This window comes from Lynx canadensis, chromosome F2 (assembly GCF_007474595.2).
Source record: "Lynx canadensis isolate LIC74 chromosome F2, mLynCan4.pri.v2, whole genome shotgun sequence".
Taxonomy (NCBI): Eukaryota; Metazoa; Chordata; class Mammalia; order Carnivora; family Felidae; genus Lynx; species Lynx canadensis.
Genome location: NC_044320.2, coordinates 71,198,059 through 71,205,804, shown reverse-complemented (window position 1 = coordinate 71,205,804; position 7,746 = coordinate 71,198,059). Strand labels below are relative to the sequence as shown.

At 51.7% G+C, this 7,746-nt stretch overlaps 1 long non-coding RNA gene across 2 annotated transcripts; it reads left to right on the top strand.

Moving 5' to 3' along the window:
* The first annotated feature begins 746 nt into the window (after window positions 1–746).
* LOC115506447 lies at window positions 747–7,418 on the top strand. Of its 2 annotated transcripts, XR_003966387.1 has the most exons (6): window positions 747–1,018; window positions 1,719–1,783; window positions 2,889–2,938; window positions 3,311–3,458; window positions 6,224–6,314; window positions 7,026–7,418. It is a non-coding gene; the product is annotated as an uncharacterized LOC115506447 (long non-coding RNA). The 2 variants fall into 2 exon arrangements; XR_003966386.1 differs by lacking the exon at window positions 747–1,018 and having other exon boundaries at window positions 1,111–1,783.
* The last annotated feature ends 328 nt before the right edge of the window (window positions 7,419–7,746 follow it).

Sequence of the window (7,746 nt, the reverse complement as noted above, 5' to 3'; positions counted from 1 at the left end):
TTTAAATGCGAGCCGAGGGGTTTGCCCACCTTCTGATGAGTGGTTGACTCGCTACCAAAAAGCAAAACAAAAACAATTAGGTGGGGTTGCTGGGGGGGTGGGGGTGGGGGGGCAAGAGTTGCAGTTTCTAAACTGGGCGGAGGCTCCTTTAATCTCGGCGGCGCGAATAATGCCAGGGGGTCACAGCACATCTGCTCCGGAGGAAAGACAAAGGGCAAGGTGGGGCTGCAGGGGCCTGCGGGCCGAGCTGGGCGCAGGGCGCGGCGCGGGGGCCCAGGCTCTGCGCGCCCGCCGCAGCCCCCGCCGCAGCATTTAACCTTGACTTCTCCCTCCTCGCATCTGGCACGGGAGGAAAGCAGGTCCAGATGGGCGTCCTGAGTGTGACGACTCCCCTCCCAACCCCCCGCGCTCTCGCGCAGATGTCGCTCGCTGTTCTGGGGGCCCCGCCACGCCGCCCGCGAAGGCGCACCGCGCAGCGTCCACGCGCGCCCCTGGTGTCCCCTGCCGCGGCCCTGCTGTGACCGCGGAGCCGGGCGCTGGGTGCTCCCGCGGGGTTCCCGGGAACAATGGCGAGCCTGTGCTCGGCCGGCCAGGGGCCCGTCCCCGCAGCTGGCGCGTCCCGCAGCGCTGAGCTCCGAACAGTCCCCAGGGAGGGCCCAGACCAGACCAACCCCGGGGCGGGGAGGGTGGGGGGGGGAGTGGGGGTGGGAGGGCGCCGGGGCCAGGCCGGGAGAGGGCCACCCAGGCCCCGGCGCCCCGAGCTCGCGGACGACAGTGTCGCCCGCGCCAGGCAAGTCCACGGAGACAGATCACGCCGTGACAGGCCAGAGGCGGCTCGAGGGATCCATAATTTATGATGTTGTTCTTACCAGTCCGGTTTGGGATTTCACAAGCGTTGCCCGTTCCCCTCCCATTTGTTGCTCCCGCCCGTCCTTTTGGAGAAAACTCCTTTTCCCCTACCCAAGACAGTAACAGTTGCCGGATTGAATTAATGTGATAAGAGAGAGAGAAAAAAAAGGTGGGTTTCTACTGGAGGGATTGCTGGGGGGGGGGGGGGGGGGGTTGGTGGTGAAAGGAACACAGGTAAGGGGGCGGGGCTGAGACCATGCTTAGTCCACTGTGTACCTTCCACCGATTTTCCCTAAGCAGAAAAAAAAATAACCCTTTTAGCCAGACAGTTGAGGTGGGGGCTTTGTGGTGAGAGGTAGTGAGGGCAGATCTTCCCCTGCCACTGAGATCGATCATTTCCCTCATTTATAAAGGCACTTCTTCCTCCTAAGTGAATATATATATATATATATATATTCATTTATTTTTTTGCACTGCAGGCCTGCAAAAATTATGACTTGGGCGACAGGAAGGGAAGGGGTTCATGCTCCTCCTTTGCTGGCCTGATGCCACTGGTCCCTCTCAGGGGCTTACCCTCCAACCCCAGGGACTCCTTAACCTAGGACACATTGAGGGACCCTTGGCAAAGATGCTCCTGTCCCCAAATTCCTTAAATTGCTGTACTGATTGGGGACAGATTTATCAAGTTTTCATGCACTACTTGAGTATGTGATAGACACAACCAAGGACCCCAAACTAAGTTGGAGGAAGTTTTCTTTCTTGTTACCTTTCCCTTTTCCTTTGTTTGTTTGTTTGTTGTCTTGAAAACAAATTTATTGTAGGTCCCTTCTTTTTCCTTTTTGGACTCCCAATGGCTAAATGGAATTCAGAGCAGAGAGCAACTGTTGCAATTGCTCGCAAGGCTGGAGCCGGTGAAGACACGAATAAAGCAAAGGTTGGACCTGGTCAGATCCCTTCTGATTGCTGCAACGGCCCAGAGGCCCCACGCCCAGGGCAGCTCCCATTTCGCCTGGGCTGAGGAGGGAACAGGCCTGGGACAGTCTGCAGGCTCCAGAGCCTCTGCAGATGGCTGGGTCATTTTGTGGTTTACAAATGATCAAGTCAGGTTGAAGCCACAGTCTCTGTGGTTACAAGGCAACTGTGATTAGTCACCCAGTTAGTGACCCAGTTATGGCACACCCTCTTTTAAAAGGACATCATTCAACATCTTGCTGGCTTGATTTCAGAAACGTTCCATGTAGACCAGGAAAGTGAACACTGCAAGGGGGTGGGGGGGGGGGGGTGGGGGATTGAAGCCTAGGTTATGTGTTTGCATATGCCAAGAGTTGGATTTTCCAAAAAGGAGTAAATCTAGGAGTTAACTTTTGAGGCTAGAATTTCACTGAACTTTGGCGAGAGATTGCTTTTCAAGTTCAGGTATGGCTGTTTCTGCAAGGAGTCGGGGAGAGAGAGAAAAGAGAGTTACCTCGTGAGCTTTGACTTGGCTTATATATTCATGGCCATCTGTAAAATGAAAGTGGGGAGGCAGGAAGGGGAAGAAGAACACTACATATGAAGGCTTGTGTGGCTTTTGATTTTTTAAAAATAGCCTTTCTTTTTACCACAATGGCATAGGAACTCGTAGACATGAGTCCCCAGTAATAGTAAACAAATTAGCTTCTTTTATCTGAAAAACAAGTAGAGTAAGTCTCTCTCTCTCTCTCTCTCTCTCTCTCTCTCTTTTTGCAAAGAGAAAATGCAAAACAAAAATCCCCCCTCCTCTTAAAGGCTTCTTTGCTGGTTGAGTGTTTGTCCAGGAACAAATAGTCTTTTATTCGAACGGTCTCCAAAAGTTCATAAGCAAAAAAAGTGTCCAACGTCTGGTTACCGACAATGCAATCTCTGGCTGCATGGTGAAGCTTTTCTGTCCTGAATTTGTGATCTGCTATCAGAGTCCTTTAATTTCTGTGAACAGAAGGCTCTTTGGGAGAAGAAAGCTTGGGGGTGGGGAGTGACATTGGAATCAGTCTTTTTTCCCCCCTTTTGCTGTTTTCTTCCAGGCAGCAAGTAGTGCTTGAATTCTTCTGATCTTTCCCAGCATCTTACTGAGGTGAGGGCCAGGGAAGGGTTAAGCCGGGCCACAGGCAGGTTTCCCTGCTGGCCTATTTTACTGGGGTGTAGCAGCTGGTCAGGCACCACCTAGGAACTGTTCATAAAAAGGAGACGCCCTACTCCTGATGCCCTTTATCTCCTTTGGAGATTTTCCTTTTACAGCGTGTTTTATCCAGTCTTCAGTGACAACCGTCTTTTTAAAGTCCTAGGTTCCCTTAAACCATTGGGGGTTTACATGTATTCCCAACATTCCCGGTGTAGTATCTGGCAGGATGAAAGGAAAGAGGCAAACCATTAGGGAGAAAATAGAGAGTCATTTTGAGGGCTGTGCAAAACTGATTATTTGTAACTAAATTTTACTTGCTTGCAGATAAATTATTTTAAACATTTGGTCACCTTTTGTGGTTTGAAACTTCAATTCGAGTGGATTCCATTTCACACACTTACTGAGAAGCTTCAGGAGAAGCCTGGTCCTTTCCTAGGTGCAGAGGACACAGGAGAAAGCAAGACACCCAGAGGTCACACTCTCATGGAGCTTATATTCTAATGTATGTGTGTTGGGGGGGCGGGTAGAGCTAATAAACTTTAAAAATAACTTTTGGGTAAGCATAAGTGCTTTCTCAAAAGGTAGGTAGCCATGGTACCTCTTGGGAGAAATAGTGCAGGCAGAGAGTCTCATGGAGGCCTGAGACTGGGATGGGTTGCTTCAGCCATGGAGACAGAAAGAAGGCCCGTGTCACAGGGTTGGAGAGAAATAGGGTGGAGAGGAGGCGCAGGGTTCTTTCACTGTGGATTTTTCCGTGCTTGCCAGAGTTGGCAATTTGCACAACTCCAGGGGGCGCTGTCCTAACCTAAAGCCCGCCCGCAACTGGCATGGGCCCTGATTCACTTCTACGTGCAGAGTTGGGAGAGCTGGGAAGTCAGATGCTGTCCCCTTTATCTGCAAGTCTTTGTCAGATGCTGTCCCCTTTATCTGCAAGTCTTTGCTAAAGCCAGCAATATCGACTGGACGCAGAAGACACAGCTCTTGCGGAGCGAAAAATGGTGGCTGGGGTGGGGGAGGGGAAGGTGCAGCCGTGTGTGTCTTGTGGAGTTGGTCAACTGGTGGGGACAGCCTCACGTTACCCAGTTCTGAGGTGAGAGATCCTATGACATGTCTAGCCAAGACCCACATTTCCCCTCGGGAGAGGTCTGTGCCCACTGGAAGCAGTCCCCTCTCACCTGGAGTGGCCTTCCTTTCTCACACGGGCCTGATATCAGGCCCCTGGATCTGCTTCAAGTTTAAGGAGGCCTGGGGCGTCTCTTCTTAGGTCCCTCTGGTCCGTCCCAGCATCAAGGGCAAGACTTGACAGATGTGGTCCTTTGGTTCCTGCACTTTCCCCAGGCTGGTGTTTGCCTCAGGCAAGCCCCCCAGTGTTGTCTGGGATTTGCTTGGTCTGCCCTACATCCCACTCCCCTGGGGGCCTCTCCCTCCTTCTGGGCTTGCGGGGACCTTGGCCACTTTGGCTCTGGGAAGTAAGCGGATGAGCTATTCTCCATCTCTGCGCTGCCGGCTTTCATTGGCTTCTGGACCCTTGGAAGGTAGCCAGAATGGCACCCCCTGAGGCCGCATTTCCGGTCACGCAGGGGAGAAGGCTCTGGACGAGCCTCCCTGGCTCTTGCCCAGGCAGAAGCAGCCGGTGAGAAGCAGGGACTTGAGTCTCAAGGCCCCTGGCCTCTTCGCTCACCAATCTGTCACCCTGTCCGGGCCTCACTGAATCAGAGTATTTAGACTTCTATCTTTGTCTACTTCAGCTCTCATCCAGAATACTTTGTTTTCGTCTTGTCAGGCTGCCTAGAGCCACAGAAAACCGATATATCCCCTATTCCGTCTTTCTTTTCATCTCCCAAGATCCAGCTGTAGGCCCCAAGACCATGGGTTTGAATCTTAGCTCTGCGTTTTACTGGCCATATGGCCTTGATAAGTTGTACCATTTCTAGGAGCCTCAGTTAGCTCATTTGTAAAACAAGGATAATAATAGCACCCACAGAGTTGCAAGTTGTCACAGAGTTGCTGCAGGAATTACATGGGATCGTTGAAGAAGAATTCCTTGAAACACGCCTAGCCCACAGCAAGGGCTCAGATAATTTGAGCAGTATTGAATATTGCAAACCAACTCCTTACTGTCTCCTTCCTCGTAACCTCACACTATGCTCTGGACGGCCTCTGATCTTGGCTTTCTCTGTCTCCTTGAAGTTCTTCTCCATGGTGTCTCCTGGTGTTCTAGACTGAACGGGGGAGCTCGTATTGGCCCTATATTTGGCTCACGTTGTAGAATCTCCCCCGTCTGCAACCGTAGGCTCTACATGGGTCCCCTCCTGATTGTCATCGCTTTCTGCAGCTGACTTCTTATGGCTTCCGCTTCCACTTGGACTCCATGTGCCATCACAAACCCCACCTGTCTGAAAACCAAATTACCATCTTCCTTCTAAATCGGAAACCCTCTCCCAACTCGCAAATGTATGACTCCATTCTTGGAGCCGTGCTGGTTCCAACCTCGCCTGAATACGCTTCCTCCCACCTTCTGCCTCCACCTTCTGACACTCCGGGTCCAAAGCATCTGCATTCAGTGTGTCCCTCTTGGAACTATTTTCTTTCCAAGGCCGTGATACACATGCAGTTCCTGAGCGCTCATGCTGTCGTGTTCTAGTCGCTACCCAACCTGCCCCCAGAGCTCCAAGTTCTCCCCTGTGATGGGTCCCCGCAGTGGACTGCTTGTCCCCACAGGCAGCCCATGGGAGAGAGAGAACAACCTGGTCAGTATCTTAATCTCAGCCTCACCATACAAGAACTCGGTTTTGCCATCTGAATGATACGCTCCCGCGTGTGTGTACTGACGATTTTTTGGCTTATGTCCACCCCACAATTTGATGTTAGGGGGAACTTCTGGAAAGGCCTCTGAGATTGGTTTGCATGAAGGGCCAAGAGAGTCCTGGGTCAGGACTCAGCATGAGGGCACAAAGTGTGGTCAGATTCATTACAGTTTAAGCTACTGGCCTAATGTAGAAAGTGAGGGGAGATTTCAGGTGGGCTAATAATAGTAACAGTAAATATTCTTATGAATGTTGTCCCCTGGCCCTGTTTCCCGACTTCCAGTTCAGGGACTCGCACCAGATCCTAAGAGTACGAGTGATGACAGAACGAGTAGAAGAGTCAGTTCGCTAAAAGGTCTACGTGTTGTCCTGAGCACGAGTGCTGCTTTGATGCATTAATACATTCATTCCTCCACTATTTCCTACGCAGGTCCTGTGGTCTCCACACTGGGGATATGCTTGCCTGCAGTTCACAGTCAAGCAGGGGAGGCAGATAATACAAACAAGCAATGACCTTGAAGGTCAGTACGTGCTACGGGTAGTCAGATACAGAAGGTCACAGGACCACATATTAGGGATGCTTAACCTTAAGCTTAGTGAATCAGATGAGGCTTTGTGGAGGCCATGGAATCTAAGCTAAAACACGAGAGGAAAGCAGGAGTCAGATGGGGACGGGAAGAGTTCCTTGCGGAGGGGAACAGGGCACACAAAAGTCCCTCGGGCAGAGAAGCACGGCATTTGTGAGGAAATGAAGAAGGTTCAGCTTGGGCAAAGCGTGGCCAGGATGCTGAAGAGACAGGACGGGCAGACACAGGGCATTGCAGGGTGGGCACATGAGTTTTGATTTTACGCTAATAGGCTATGAAAAACCATGGGAAGGGTTTCAAAGTTGGAAAGTTGGTGTGTGTGTGTGTGTGTGTATGTGTGTGTGTACAAATGGGTGGGTTTGAGCAGTATTAGAGTTTGCACCAGAGAGAGAAAGGTCATGGATACCCCCCCCCAGGTTTCTGATTTGAACCACTGGGTGGGGGGGGGGGCACTGCTGAGGTCGGGAATACTTGGGGAAATGTGAAAGGGAAAGAGGACAGGTTTGCTTTTGTGCATCTTAGGTTTGAGGTTCCTGACAGACTGCCAAGTGGATGTGAATTTGGGGACACTGGTCATCATTGGGAAAGCCAGGAAGGACTTGAGAAAAATCATTCAGATAACGTGTGTGTTTGTTTCTGCGGTAGCCTGAGAGCCTGTGGCTGTCAGGAGAGAAATTCACTCCAGCTGGCCCGGAAAAGTGGGGAATTGTTAGGGTACAGAGAGCTTCACGGGGTGTGTTGCTCACCGGGAAGCTGTGAGGATGGGAACAGCTCTTGTGGACTATGTAGGACAATGTGGCCGCCTGCCACTCGAACCTTCCCTTACACCGCATGCCCCTCTGTGCTCATGCGTGAGGCCTCCAGCCTCCATATCTGCCCCCGGCAGAGCTGACTCCTGCTCTCACTTGCCGAAGGACTTGACAGCTGCATTGAAAAGCCTCCCGTGGACTTCACCACAATCTTTAAAAGACTTTTTTGGATCTTTTATTTATTTTTGAGAGAGGGACAGAGAGTGCGCAGGGGGAGGAACAGAGAGAGAGGGAGACACAGAATCTGAAGGAGGCTCCAGGCTCCGAGCTGTCAGCCCAGAGCCCGACGCGGGGCTCGAACCCACAAACCGTGAGATCGTGACCTGACCCGAGGTCGGACGCTCAACCGACTGAGCCACCCAGGCGCCCTGAGTACAGAACTTCTGATCAGACACGATGTCGGTACATTCTTTATTTCCCTGTCTAACCCATGAAATCTGCTGCTGTGTGTTCCTGTTCCATGGAGCAGGGAGGAAAGGGCGTGTGCGCAAAACTGTCTGAGTGTCTCCTTTACCAGGAGGATCTGGGCAGTTTGCGTGTACTGTACTCTCAAAAGC